The 15,417-nt window shown below is 37.3% G+C and overlaps 1 protein-coding gene and 1 pseudogene across 14 annotated transcripts in view; both read right to left on the reverse strand.

Annotated features, from left to right (window-relative positions):
- LOC118555525 (ankyrin repeat domain-containing protein 26-like) overlaps positions 1-15,417 on the reverse strand; it is a 511,611-nt gene that overhangs the window by 465,657 nt on the left and 30,537 nt on the right. The window lies entirely within an intron of this gene.
- Positions 1-15,417, reverse strand: part of LOC118542634 (ankyrin repeat domain-containing protein 26-like) — a 129,662-nt pseudogene that overhangs the window by 7,758 nt on the left and 106,487 nt on the right. The window contains exons 12-14 of the transcript XR_013448623.1: positions 10,775-11,077; positions 9,695-9,909; positions 8,030-8,256 (exon numbers count right to left, since the gene is read on the reverse strand). The product of XR_013448623.1 is annotated as an ankyrin repeat domain-containing protein 26-like (transcript). The remainder of the gene's footprint in view (positions 1-8,029; positions 8,257-9,694; positions 9,910-10,774; positions 11,078-15,417) is intronic.

Genomic DNA, 15,417 nt, shown 5'->3' on the forward strand with positions numbered 1-15,417 from the left:
AAATCAATCAATGTGATATGCTACATTAATAAAAGAAAGGACAAGAACCATACGATCCCCTCAATGGATGCAGAAAAAGCATTTGACAAAGTACAGCATGCTTTCTTGATTAAAACTCTTCACGGTGCAGGGATAGAGGGCACATACCTCAATACCATAAAAGCCATCGATGAAAAGCCCACGGCGAATATCATTCTCAATGGGGACAAACTGCGAGCTTTTCCCCTAAGGTCAGGAACACGGCAGGGATGTCCACTCTCACCATTGTTGTCCAACATAGTACTAGAAGTCCTAGCCTCAGCAATCAGGCAATGAAAAGAAATAAAAGCCATCGGAATCAGCAAAGAAGAAGTCAAACTCTCACTCTTCGCAGGAGACATAATACTCTATGTGGAAAACCCAAAAGACTCCACCCCAAAACTGGTAGAACTCATACAGGAATTCAGCAAAGTGGCAGGATATAAAATCAATGCACGGAAATCAGTTGCATTTCCATACACTAACAATGAGACAGAAGAAAGAGAAATTAAGGAGTCGAACCCATTTACAATTGCACCAAAAACCGTAAGATACCTAGGAATAAACCTAACCAAAGAGACAAAGGATCTGTACTCTGAAAACTATAGAACACTCATGAGAGAAACTGAGGAAGACACAAAGAAATGGAAAAACATTCCATGTTCATGGATTGGAAGAACAAATTTGTTAAAACGTCTATGCTACCGCTACCCAGAGCAATCTGTGCATTCAATGCAATCTCTATCAAAATACCATCAACTTGTTTCACAGAGCTGGAACAAATCATCCTAAAATTTGTACAGAACCAGAAAAGACCCCAAATAGCCAAAGGAATGTTGAAAAAGAAATCCAAAGCCGGTGGCATCACAATTCCGGAACTCAAGCTCCATGACAAAGCAGTAATCATCAAGACAGTATGGTATTGGCACAAAAACAGACACATCGGCCAATGAAACACAACAGAGAACCCAGAAATGGACCCTCAACTCTATGGTCAACTAATCTTCGACAAAGTAGGAAAGAACAGCCAATAGAAAAAAGACAGTCTCTTCAAGAAATGGTGTTGGGAAAATTGGACAGCCACATGCGGAAGAACGACACTGGACCATTTTCTTACACCATACACAAAAATAGACTCAAAATGGATGTAAGACCTAAATGTGAGACAGGAACCCATCAAAATCCTAGAGGAGAACACAGGCAGCAACTTCTGTGACCTGGGCCGCAGCAACTTCTTGCTAGACGTGTCTCCAAGGGCAAGGGAAAGAAAGACTTCATCAAGATAAAAAGCTTTTGCACAGCAAAGGAAGCAGTCGACAAAACCAAAAGATGACTCACAGAATGGGAGAAGATATTTGCAAATGACATATCAGATAAAGGGCTAGTATGCAAAATCTATATAGAAAGAACTTATCAAACTCAACACCCAAAGAACAAATAATCCAGTCAAGAAACGGGTGGAAGACGTGAACAGACATTTCTCCAAAGAAGACATTCAAATGGTCAACAGACACATGGAAAAATGCCCAACATCACTTGGCATCAGGGAAATAAATACAAATCATACATAGGATGTTATATATAAACTTCATAGTGATCACAAACCAAAAATCTAAGGGCATCCAAGCATAACACTAAAGAAAGTCTTCAAATTAGAAGGGAAGAGAGCAAGACAATGAAGATGCCGAATGAAAGAACAAGATTGAGGCCTCATTTACCACGAGCCTATGCTACTTTTGTCTACATTAATAAGACCATGAATATACCATCAAAACCATAAACCTATGTGCATTCATTGAAATGGATGTTTTAATAACAATGATACACAGGCTCAGGTCATGATCTCAGGGTTGTGAGACTGAGCCCTACATCAGGCTCTGCACTGAGCATGGAGCCTGCTTACCCTCGGCTCTTCACCCCCTGCTTGTACTCCCTCTCTGAAAAAAAAAACAAAAAACAAAAAAACACAAATATTTGCTTGATTTAGCTATTTAGAAAATGCTCTACAACTGCTCAAGACATTTTGTAAAACGTGAAATAGAAGTGTTATAAGTAAAAAAAAAAAAATGCTATAAATAAGAAAGCAATTAAAAATGTACTCTCATGTAAGAAAATAGGTCATGAGACTGGGCCCTATGTAGGGTTCCACGCTCAGTGGGGAGTCTGTTTGAAAGTCTCATGCTCTCTCTCCCTCTTGTGCACTCTCTCTCTCTAAAATAATAAAATCTTTAGGGGCGCCTGGGTGGCTCAGTCATTAAGCGTCTGCCTTTGGCTCAGGTCGTGATCCCAGGGTCCTGGGATCAAGCCCCGCTTTGGGCTCCCTGCTTGGAGGGAAGCCTGCTTCTCCCTCTCCCACTGCCCCTGCTTGTGTTCCCTCTCTCACTGTGTCTCTGTCAAATAAATAAATAAAATCTTTAAAAATAAAATAAAATAAATAAAATCTTTAAAAAATAGTAAAATATGTCAGTTTAGTTATAGTTACTAAATAAAGTTAATAATAGGTATCTCTTGAAAGTAAGAGCTCCGAGAACTAAAAAAAAAATCATAAAATTTCTGCCTCATTTCTTTACTAGCACATATAATTATGACTTTTACTTAGTGTGTGTTAGTTAAACAACTCAGAATTTCACCGAATTAAAACCACAATGAGATATCACCTCACACCTGTTGGAATGGCTAAAATGAACAAGTCAGGAAACAACAGATGTTGGCGGGGATGCAGACAATGGGGAACCCTCTTACACTGCTGGTGGGAATGCAAGCTGGTACAGCCACTCTGGAAAACAGTATGGAGGTTCCTCAAAAAGTTGAAAATAGAGCTACCCAACGACCCAGCAGTTGCACAACAAGGATTTACCCCAAAGATACAAATGTAGTGATCCGAAGGGGCAACTGTATCCCAATGTTTACAGCAATTCTATTTATTTGAGAATGAGACCTAGAGAGAGAGAGAGTGCATGAGTGGGGGGAAGGGCCGAGGGAGAGGGAGTAGGAGACTCCCACTGAGCAGAGAGCCTGAAGCGGGGCTCTCTCCCAGAACCCTGGAATCATACCTGAGCTGAAGACAGACACTTAACTGACTGAACCACCAAGGCACCCCTCAGTACCCTACTTTAGACCCCATTTTGGGCATTAAATGAAAGGATACCTTTTATAAGAAAGGTCTAAGTAAGAACATTCTAGGTGGGAATACTTGTAATATACAGTTGATCCTTGACCAACCTGTGTTTGAACGGTACAGGTCTACTCTACTTACACATGGACTTTTTTTGATACTGCATTGGAGTGTCTTTTCTCTTATGTTTTTCTCAATAACCTTTTTGCTCTAGCTTATTTTATTGTGAGAATATAGTATATAATACCTGTAATGTACAAAACACGTGTTAATGGATTATTTAATGTTATGGGTAAGGCTTCCAGAAGAAAGAGAAATTAAGTCGAACTAGGCTATTAGTAGTTTAGTTTTTTAGATTCCATGCATAAGTGAAATCATATGGTATTTGCCTTTCTCTGAGTTATTTCACTTAGCAAAATACTGGGTCTACCAATGTTGTCACAAATGGCAAGGTCCCATTCTTTTTTATAGCTGAGTAATATTTCATTATATACATATAACACATCTTCTTTATCCATTCGTCTATTGATGGACACTGAGGTTGCTTCCATACTCTCGTTATTGTAAATAATGTTTCAAAAAACACAGGGGTGCATATAACTTTTCGAATTAGTGTTTTCATTTTCTTTGGGTAAATACTCAGTAGTGGAATTACTGAATTGTATCGTATTTCTATTTTTAATTTTTTGAGGAACCATAACACTTTTTGACAGTAACATTATATTCAGGATTTATAAAACGAATAATCTGACAACATTACTAGACAGGCCTTGTAAAATTAATAACTCAATACCACTTGATGGGAGAAACTTTTATTGAAGCAATTTTATAATACCATTAACAAATACTATGTAAAATATAAACCACTTTTTCATATGACGTGACTTAAGGATCTACCAATGTAATGTTATTATCTTTTCCCCAAAAGCTCTTTTCCTAAATATTTACTTCTGTGACCTTTGTTTATTTCAAGGTAAGAATTGTGCTTAGTAGAAATAGCTTGAAGTCCATTAATAAATAGAACACATCTGCAATTTTATTTATACTTTTCCATTTATCAAAAATATAGGCGGGTAAGAAAATTATACACAGAAAAACAATGTATAATATTAGCAAATTTTAATTTGAAGAATTATTAACTAGAGGGATTTTCTCATAACTGTTAGTTTTCAAACTATGCCCATTGAAATCTAACGTTCCACTGGGGACACAGCCGGATTGAGGGACAAGGAAGTCTACAGGTGTAGTCTCATCTCTCCTTTAGCTAAACAGCTCTACCTGTCTCTGTTTTATATAGCACAGTTTAATGCAAAAAAAAAAAAAAAAAATTAAATTCTATTCTTTGGAAAAAAAAATTTTCCAAAGGTATAAAAGTCACTAATTTCATCAAAGTCCCTAATTTTACATAAGAGACCAAAAGGCCCCAGAGAGATTGTAGTTTGCCTGACGTCAAAAAAACCACCTAGCTGCAAGCCAGGAATGTGGTTTAGGTCTTACTGAGCCTAGAGTTTTATGCCAGTTACTTCCTCATATTCAGGAACAACACATGCATTTTTAACTATAACTCAGAGAATATGAATACATAAAACTTTGTCATGTGGCTCAATAATGTTCAGGCATTAGGCACAAAATAGCTTTCTAACTAAATTATAAATTTTAAAGTCATGAACAAAAAGAAAGGAACAGAAGTTATCTTAACTCCTATTAGTAACAGTCAACATACGCAATTTATAAGCACAAATTTTTTTAACCAAAGGACAAGGAACTTGAAGGAGAAAATCTTTAGTTGAACCAAAGAACCTGAAACTGAGGAAATTCTTCCTTGAAAGAATTATTCATTTCCTTCAAATAAAACTTAGTTTATCCAAATCAATCAACAAATGAGTTACCTATGTTGTGGGTTATTTATAGCAAAATTTAAAACGCAAAACAGATTTCTCTTTACCATCTAGCATGCTCTGCCCAACCTCTCATCATTAGTTGGTATGTACAAAAGACATGATTAACTTAAATTATAATTTAAATCAAGTCAGAAAATTATAGGTAAACCTTCATTTCCATGTGAGGACTTTTCTCTACCTTCCTCACGACAGGAAGGGAGATTTACCTAAAGGGTGAATTTGGGAGAAGGCACTAAGCAATACATACATGGTTCCAAATCTCTTCTTTAAAAAGATGTGCCTGCCATAGTAGCATGAATTCAAGTCTGCTCTCATCTTTGTGGGATGGGCATCAAACATTTGTTCCTTCCATTACAACTGTGTGTGGAAGTGCCTAATTTGGGATAAAGTACTGGGAAGCTCGCTGTGGCTACCTACCTAAACCATATCCTCCTATTTGTTAGTATGTATTAGTAATAAAGTTACTAAGCTTATCTCCATCTGCCTGACTCCTGTGTTCTCAACTCAGAAAAAGAAGAGCAATGTCATCTGCCACCTACTCCACCACAGTCCCAACAAGAAAAATGACCAGACAACACTTAGAAATGTTTTCTTCTTCCTTGACTTTATAACTAACATTCATTGTTCAAAGCAACATACTTTAAAAAGGGAAAAAGATGAAAAGAACAATTTCAGAAACAAACATAGAAAGTCAGCCAAAATGAGGAGACAGAGGAGTATGTTCCAAATGAATGAACAATGCAACACTTCAGAAAAATAACTAAATGAAACAGAGATAAGTAGTCTACCTGATAAAGAGTTCAAAGTAATGGTCATAAAGATGCTCAGCAAACTTGGGAGGAGAATGGATGGATTCAGTGAGAACTTCAACAAAGAGAACATACAAAGAAGAACCAATCAGAGCTAAAGAATACAATAACTGAAATGAAAAATACACCAGAGGGAATCAACAGCAGATTGAAAGCTGCAGAACAGACCAGTGATTTCCAAGACAGGGTAGTAGAAATCCTCCAGGCCAAAAAGAAAAAAAGAATTTTAAAAATGAGGATAGGTTAAGGGACCTCCTAGGATCGAGCCCCACATTAGGGCCCCTGCTCAGGGAGCCTGATTCTCCCTTTCCCTCTGACCCTCCCCTCCCACTTGTGTTCTCTCTCGCTTGCTCTGCTCTCTCTCTCTCTCTCATAAATAAATTAAAATTAAAATAAAAAGGAGGGGTGCCTGGGTCGCTCAGTCATTAAGCATCTGCCTTCGACTCAGGTCATGATCCCAGGGTCCTGGGATTGAGCCCCACATCGGGCTCCCTGCTCAGCAGGAAGCCTTCTTCTCTCTCTCCCACTTACCCTGCTTGTGTTCTCTCTCTGTCTCTGTCAAATAAATAAATAAAATCCTAAAATAAAAAAAAAAGGAAATCCATAACTAGAAGTAAAAAAAATTATGAAAGAAAGTTTTATTGGGGGGCACCTGGGTGGCTCAATCGGTTAAGCATCTGCCTTTGGCTCAGGTCATGATCCCGGGCCCTGGGATCGAGCCCCGCACAGGCTCCCTGCTCCGTGGGAAGCCTGCTTCTTCCACCCTTCCCCTGCTCTCTCTCTCAAATAAATAATTTTTTTTTTTTGAAGAAAGTTTTATCGGTAAAAGCAAACATACACTCAAGGTAATAGATTAATCACTTTTATAAAGCCAGTATGAAGGTTAAAAGACAAAAGTAGTAATATCAGTTATATCTACAGTAATTAGTTAAGGGATACACAAAATAAAAAGATGTAAACTAAGGCATCAAATAAATAAAACAAAGTGGGGTGTAAAAAGGTAGTGTTTTTAAAATGTGTTTGAACTTAAGTAACCATCAACTTAAAATAGACTGCTATATACATAGGATGTTATATATAAACTTCATAGTGATCACAAACCAAAAATCTAAAGGCATCCAAGCATAACACTAAAGAAAGTCTTCAAATTAGAAGGGAAGAGAGCAAGACAATGAAGATGCCGAATGAAAGAACAAGATTGAGGCCTCATTTACCACGAGCCTATGCTACTTTTGTCTACATTAATAAGACCATGAATATACCATCAAAACCATAAACCTATGTGCATTCATTGAAATGGATGTTTTAATAACAATGATACACAGGCTCAGGTCATGATCTCAGGGTTGTGAGACTGAGCCCTACATCAGGCTCTGCACTGAGCATGGAGCCTGCTTACCCTCGGCTCCTCACCCCCTGCTTGTACTCCCTCTCTGAAAAAAAAACAAAAAACAAAAAAAACCAAATATTTGCTTGATTTAGCTATTTAGAAAATGCTCTACAACTGCTCAAGACATTTTGTAAAACGTGAAATAGAAGTGTTATAAGTAAAAAAAAAAAAAATGCTATAAATAAGAAAGCAATTAAAAATGTACTCTCATGTAAGAAAATAGGTCATGAGACTGGGCCCTATGTAGGGTTCCACGCTCAGTGGGGAGTCTGTTTGAAAGTCTCATGCTCTCTCTCCCTCTTGTGCACTCTCTCTCTCTAAAATAATAAAATCTTTAGGGGCGCCTGGGTGGCTCAGTCATTAAGCGTCTGCCTTTGGCTCAGGTCGTGATCCCAGGGTCCTGGGATCAAGCCCCGCTTTGGGCTCCCTGCTTGGAGGGAAGCCTGCTTCTCCCTCTCCCACTGCCCCTGCTTGTGTTCCCTCTCTCACTGTGTCTCTGTCAAATAAATAAATAAAATCTTTAAAAATAAAATAGAATAAATAAAATCTTTAAAAAATAGTAAAATATGTCAGTTTAGTTATAGTTACTAAATAAAGTTAATAATAGGTATCTCTTGAAAGTAAGAGCTCCAAGAACTAAAAAAAAATCATAAAATTTCTGCCTCATTTCTTTATTAGCACATATAATTATGACTTTTACTTAGTGTGTGTTAGTTAAACAACTCAGAATTTCACCGAATTAAAAACAAAAATTATATCAGAAATCTGAAACCCAAGGAAAAAAAAGATAACTAACCTTGGTCAAGAAAGTCTCAATGCCATTCTTTGTAGGCCATGAGCTTGAGGTAGGAATCACTAGGCTTTCTCTTGGAGCAACATATCTATTGAACAGTGAACTATTATTCATATTTCTAACAGAAGGCAATTCTAGGACAGGGCTCATAGTAATAGGATTAATCAGACTTTTTTTGCTGTTTCTCCACCAGAAGTTTGGTACTGGTCTCTGCCAGCTTCTCATTAGTCCTGTTAAGATTACAAAACACAATGCTTAGTATTTCATTTCTCCCCAAATCATTCCTAAATGACTTGCATTTTTTTTTAAAGTTTCCATAATAGTAAACAGAATGTGCCATTAAACGGTGTTTTAACACTGAAAATGTGACAGAGCAGACCTACAACATATAATGATAGGTTTAAAATTGTTCTAAAGAAGTACATATATTTCTAGAGATTCCTAACTAACAAGTAATTCAAATTAAGGAGGGAGAGAAATGGCTATTAGTGATGCACATGGCTTAACAGGTAATACCTGCTGCCTTCTGGAATGGCTGTACTTACAAGATTCTTGAGGACGCCATTACACATACTTATATTTAGTAAACCAGGATGCCATTACATATACTTCTATTTAGTAAACCAGTTTAGAGATATAAAAATATAAAACCATCCCGGGGGGCTGGGTGCTCAGTCAGTTAAACATCTGCCTTCGGCTCAGGTCATGACCCCAGAGTCCTGGAATCGAGCCCCTGCTTTTCCCTCAACCTCTGCCTGCCGCTCCCCCTGCTTGATCTCACTCGCTTGCTCTCTGTCAAATAAATACATAAAATCTTTAAAATAAAAATAAAAATAAACCATCCGTCAAAGACATTTTCAAGCATTGGCTTTCACCTCTTGTACATTCCGCTCATTACCTGAGAGAAATTGAGCATTTGGCACTGAGGAATAATTTAGACCAACAATTGCTAGATGGCAGAGTTGTGATCAGAAAGAAAGAAAACAGCTCCAGAGCCAATTAGGTTATAACACAGTTACCAGGGTACTGGAGGTGGAATCTACCCTTTCTGTCTTTCACCCAGCCCCTCCTCATGTCCACCATGGTGCTATTTTTAGCCACTTTGGGAATTATACTGCCTTTCGCCCCAGGTGAATCTTTTTGTATTTCACATGTATACCTTTATGTAAGGTAGAAAAACTACAAAGAACACTTTGTTTTAAAGCACCCTCTATTTGGTAATAACAACAAAAATCACAATCAAAAAAGTAAATTTACCAAGCTGCCAGGATGTGCAGTTTGGGTTAAAGATGGACTCTTCCAAAAATAAACTAATATTAATAAACTCATTTCTATATAGGGCAATTCTGACAAACAATTTTATAATAACATGCTGTCTAAATTATAAAGCTTCTAACCATTAGCTTAAAGACTAGGAGATCAGATTAACTGAAAATATTAAGCGGAAACAAATAAAATCACGTAAAACCAAAAGAAGGAGGAGAGATGCAAACTGTCTTGGACTAACATTTCAAAGGTAAGTTCTTTTACAAACATCATTTCCCAAAATTAAACTATCTAGTTGGCTTTCACTTTCTACTCATCTCACGAACCTGGCTCCATAAAAATTATGCTTTAGAGGCAAATTAACAAGCTAAATCTATTTTCTATGATTCTGTTTTAACTTACTTGTTCAGTTCATTTTCCAATGATACTCGAACTTTTAATTCTTCTAGGTACAGATGCTTGTATTTTTCAAATTCTTTTTCATAAAAATCTTGAAAACTTTTCATTCTGGATAGTTCAAGTTCCAGGTCTTTAATTCTGATTTCCATATGATTTCTTATTAAAGTATTATTAGTTTCTCTTATCTGTCCTAAGCTTTCTTGAGATGCTAGTTGTGTCTAAAGCAAATTAAAAGCATACTTTTAAAATAAGTTTTAATCTGGATAATTATAGTATATTTCTTTCCTTTAGTTTTGAGTCAATGATTCAGAGAGCAATTGTAAATGTGAAAAAAAAGCTGAAGTGGAAAATATTTATCATCAATGTCAACTGAATTAAATCTGAATGATAAAGTTCAATCATTCTTATATTAGAACTCATGCAATCTGATAATTCAGAGAATAACAGAATCATTTAAAACTTTTAAAAAGTGAACAATACAACTTAAGAATAATCCAAGTACAGGGGGTGCCTGGCTGGCTTAGTTGGTTGAGGGCCCGACTCTTGGTTTCTGCTCAATCGTGATCTCAGGGTCCTGAGATAAAGCCCTGTGTCGTACTCAGCATGGAGTCTGCCTGGGATTCTCTCTCTCCCTCTGTGCATCCCCTCACCCGTGCTTTCTAAATAAATAAATAAATATCTTAAAAAAAAATAATCCAAGTACGGTACAATTTTTTTTTTTTTTTTTTAAGTAGGCTCCATGCTGGGCTTGATTTCACGAGCCTGAGCTGCTCAACCAACTGAGCCACCCAGGCACCCCATGGTTAAAATTTTTAAAACACCATCTTTTCTTTTCCTGTCAATAGTCTTGTTTTATACCAACTGATCTTAAAAAATAAAATGATTCTCTACTGTGAATCATTCTGAAAAATCAACTTAGTGAGAATAATGATGAAAACTGAAATTTTTAAAGAGAAGGAACAAATGCTTCTAGAAATTTACCAAATTGCTATAAAGGAAGTAGAGGAAAACTATACAATACATATAACCAAAATGTAACTTGCAGTGAAATGATTAAAGCATACTACAGATCAATAAATTAACCTCGAAAAACAGATTGGCTTCTTCTAATTTTTCTGTTATGTCCAATCTTGTCCTTTCTTCAAGCTCCCATTTATATTGTTCTGTTTTACTGTATTCTACCATACTGAATTCTACCATACTGAATTCTACTTGACTTCTGAGGTTTACTACTTGTTCCAACTTCTTTTTATTCTTCTCTAGTTTTTCATATTTCTTCTGCATTTCCTTCATAGATGTTAACTCCTGGGTAAGAAGCTGGTTGTTTGCATCCAGGTATAGACATTTTGAAGACGCAGTTTCCAGTTTTGCTGTAAGATCATCAACCTGCATGAATAAAATAATACAGTTTGGAAGTAGAGTGAAAATAGTCTAATGCAAAACTATGACCAAATTTTTTTTTAAAGATTTTATTTTTAAGTCTCTACACCCAACACGGGGCTCGAACTCACAACGCCCAAGATCAAGAGTCACACGCTCTACTGACAGAGCCAGCCAGGTGCTCAAATTTTAAAATAAATTCATTTTCAACAAAATGTTATCTATATTGTAAGTAGAGTCTTGGAATGTGGAACCTCAAATAACTCAGAAAATCAAGAACAAAATTAAAACCACTAGTAGTTACTAAAAGAGATCTCTGCTATCGTTCTCTTTGCCTCACATTTATACTTTTATTTTTCTATGATTGTTTCAGATCTTTCCTCCATAAAATAACTGTAAGTCATCTCTTAGTAGAAAGTCTCTTAACCCTTCCCTCATCTTAACACTCCATAATTTTTAAAAAGATTTTATTTATTTATTTGAGAGGGAGAGAGAGCAGGAGAGCAAGAGTGCAAGAGCAGGGGGCGGGAAAAGCAGACTCCCCACTGAGCAGGGAGCCCAGCGTGGGGCTCAATCCCAGCATGCCAGGATCACGACCCGAGCCAAAGGCAGACACTTAACTGACTGTGCCACCCAGGTGCCCTGGTACTCCATAATTTTTAAAGAAGTTTTAGGAATATCATAATGACTTATGTAGGTCTGAGCAAATAAATGCTTACCAAAATAAGACTTTGAAAATAAAAATCTAATTAATGAATCTATAAAGACTGATTTTAATGCCATAAGCCTTTTTCTGAATTACAAATGTTTTACGCTAATTTGAATTGCATTCTGAGAAGAAATGATTTGCAAGGTTGAGAAATCACATCTCTCAGTAAAAAAATTTAGTGAGATGATCCATACATTTTGGACCAAAACAAAACAAAAAACCTTAATTCAACAGTATTATAATCCTTTGTTAACGTCCCACAAAATAAGACAAAAACAACCAAAAAACTTGCTGGAGTTTCAGTGATGCTGAATTGGGAAGAACTTCTTTCCTTTAGATATGATTGGTAAGACAAGGTGAATGGATGTGGTGGTTTTATAAATTCTTTGACACTTCTCCCATGACCATCCCCCCCCCCCAATATGTGCCGGCCTTAGTAACTGGTTTCTAGTGAATAGAATATGGCAGAACTGCTGTGTGATATTTAAGGCTAGGTTACAAAATGTGAGATAGCCTCCATCTGACTTTTTCTACGGAAGCTCACCCTTAGAATCCAGCTGTTGTGGGAAAGCCCAGGCCACCTAGTGAGTCCTCATGCAGATACTGCAGCTGAGACTGCCCCAGCGAACATCCTAGTCAAAAGGCAGCCTCAACAGCTAAACATGTGCATGAACAAGAATAAGGTTTTAGATGATTCTAGTTCCCAGCTTCCAGTCATCCCAGGTGATGCCAAATGAAGAAGAAATGAGTTGGCCTTACTCAGCCTTGTCTAAAGATGTGTGAACAAGATAAATGCTGTTTTGAGCCACTAGGTTTTGAGATGGTTTAGTATGCAGCAATAAATAACTGGCACAGATACTGATATTAAAAATGGGGTGCTGCCATTAAAAACAAAACAAACTAAAAATAAACCTCCTTTGAACCAGGAGGTAGGTGGAACCTGAAAGGATGTAGAGAAGAGTAAGAATGAAAACCAAAAGGGCTTCCAAGAGACTGTTAGTGGAAACCTGATGGCCCTTGAAGAGGCTTACAGCAAAGGTTTCTAGACAAGTGAAGAAAAGGACACTAGAGGGAAAGAAACTCATGCCACAAACCACTTGAAAGGAAACTGATAGGGGAGATAAGCTAAAGAAAGACTATTCAATATGAAGGAACCGGGATTTACTGGGTTCAAATTATCTGTTTCTCATTTACAGCCTCTCCACATGCTGAACTGTCAAATAATGCTAAAATAAATGGCTTCTGGGTTAAGAGCAAATCGAGGAAAACATGGTCTATGGATGAAGCCAAGACTATGAAACCCTTTATTAAGACCTTGGAAGGATTTAAGGCGTGCCTCCAATTTCTTTAAGGATCTTAAGAGTATAAGAATTTTAAAGGCATTGTCAAAATAAGGTTCACAGGAAACCTGAGGTGAAAAGCTTATCTCAAAAAGACCCAGAAAATGGCTTTTCTAATGGCATGAACTCCAATAATATTCACAGAAAACTCAAAAAGTGAACAGAATTATAGGGGCACCTGGATGGCTCAGTCGGTTAAGCGGCTGTCTTCAGCTCAGGTCATGGTCCCAGGGTCCTGGGATTGAGTCCTGCATCGGGCTCCCTGCTTGGCAGGGAGCCTGCTTCTCCCTCTCCCTCTGCCTGCCTCTCTGCCTACTTGTGCTCTCTATCTCTCTGTCAAATAAATAAAATCTTCAAAAAAAAAAAAAGTGAAGAGAATTAGAGAAGCAAAAACACTGTTTGCGAGCTTGGACTAAAAGAGACCAAGATAGTACAAGCTGAAAATAGGCCTTTGGGTCTTAGAAGTCCCACAGGGAGGAAGCAGGCTGAAAAAACAGCTAAAAACACAGGTCATTCCTTATGAAAAGGACAGAACCAAGAGCTCAAAGAGTAAAGCAAAGAGCCATGGAGAAGTATTCCCATGGTTAGGACTAAGTCCTAGGTAAAGAACTGACAGCATGCTCCAGGCTGTATTTCAAAACTGCTATGGACTAGCGTGCTTCCCATCTTCTTTCTGAATGGGAGAGTCCTTAGCAGGTTACCAGCATCCTGCATTTTGAGTGGTAGAGAACTGTCACTTTAATTCTCAAGTCTTCATATTGAGAGGGCTTGAACTCAAGGGACTATACTTCAGACACCTTATCCCCACTGCACCTGATTAAAATGGTAAGATCTTGGATTCAAGCCTGAACCTAATGCCATGATAATTGAGATTTGTGGGAGGAGGTGAGTGTATTTTTCATGTTGGAGGAATACAAAAATATGCTGGTTTTTAAATGTGTCCATAGGTTTTTAAATATTCATTCTATTAAAAATAAATAAATAAAAAGACCGTGGGCCAATCTTAGTGACTTATCTCCTAACAAACAGAATATGGTGAATGTGATGCTGTGTGTATTCCAAGGCTAGGTTACAAAGGTAATAGGGCTTCTGCCTTGCTCTCTATCTCAGGCTGCTTACTTGGAATTTCACCCTCCAACTTGTGAGGAAGCTCAGGCCACAAAGAGAGTCTAGGTGTTTCAGCTGCCTGCCTTAGCTATAGTCCTAGTCAACAGCCAGCATCAACAACACCAGAAGTGATTGAACAAACCTTCAAACACTTCCATCCCCAAACCTTTCAGCTGCCCCACCTGAAGCTAGGGGAACAGAAAGAAGCTGTCCTGGCCACACTTTTCCTAACAGATTTGTGAACAAAATAAATGTTATTTATTTAAGCCACTAAACTTTGGGGAGTTTGTTAAGAAAAAAACAAAAAAAGATAAACATAAATGGGTGATAAAAAGAGTTAATAAGATACATAACTTATATAGTAGAAATTGGTCTCCATTAAAGTGGGAAGTGATAAATGTCAAGATTAATTTATTAATGACAAACACTGCTAATGAGAAGCAGCACATAACTAGAAGCAAGATCTAAGTAGTTTTTCTCTCCATTTCCCCCCATTTAGGATGACATTACCTATGCATTTTTTATATATGACCTTTACCCTATGTTGCAGTATGTTCCTTCTAAACCTACTTTGTTGAGGGTTTTTATCATGAATGGACGTTGTATTTCATCAAATGCTTTTTCTGCATCTATTGAAACAATCAGATGATTCTTCTCCTTTCTTTTATTAATGTGGTGTATCACATTGATTGATTTGCAGATACTGAACCACCCCCACAACCCAGGAATAAATCCCATTTGATCATGGTGATGGTTTTTTTAATGTATTGTTGGATTCAGTTTGCTAGTATTTTGTTGAGGATTTTTGCATCTAGGTTCACCAGAGATACTGGCCTGTAGTTCTCTTTGTGGTGTCTTTATCTGGTTTTGGTATCAGGGTAATACTGGCCGCATAAAATGAATTTGGAAGTTTTCCTTCCTCTTCTGTTTTTTTGGAACAGTTTGAGAAGAATAGGTACTGAGTCTTCCTTTAAATGCTTGGTAGAATTGGCCTCTGAAGCCATCTGGTCCTGGACTTGGGTTTGTTCAGAATTCTTTGATTACTGATTCAATTTCTTTGCTGGTTATCAGTCTGTTCAAATTTTCTATTTCCTCCTGTTTCAGTTTTGGTAATTTATATGTTTCTAGGAATTTATCCATTTCTTCTAGATTGTCTATTTGTTGGCATATACTTTTTCATAATATTCTCT

The sequence above is a fragment of the Halichoerus grypus genome, chromosome 6, assembly GCF_964656455.1.
Source record: "Halichoerus grypus chromosome 6, mHalGry1.hap1.1, whole genome shotgun sequence".
Taxonomy (NCBI): domain Eukaryota; kingdom Metazoa; phylum Chordata; class Mammalia; order Carnivora; family Phocidae; genus Halichoerus; species Halichoerus grypus.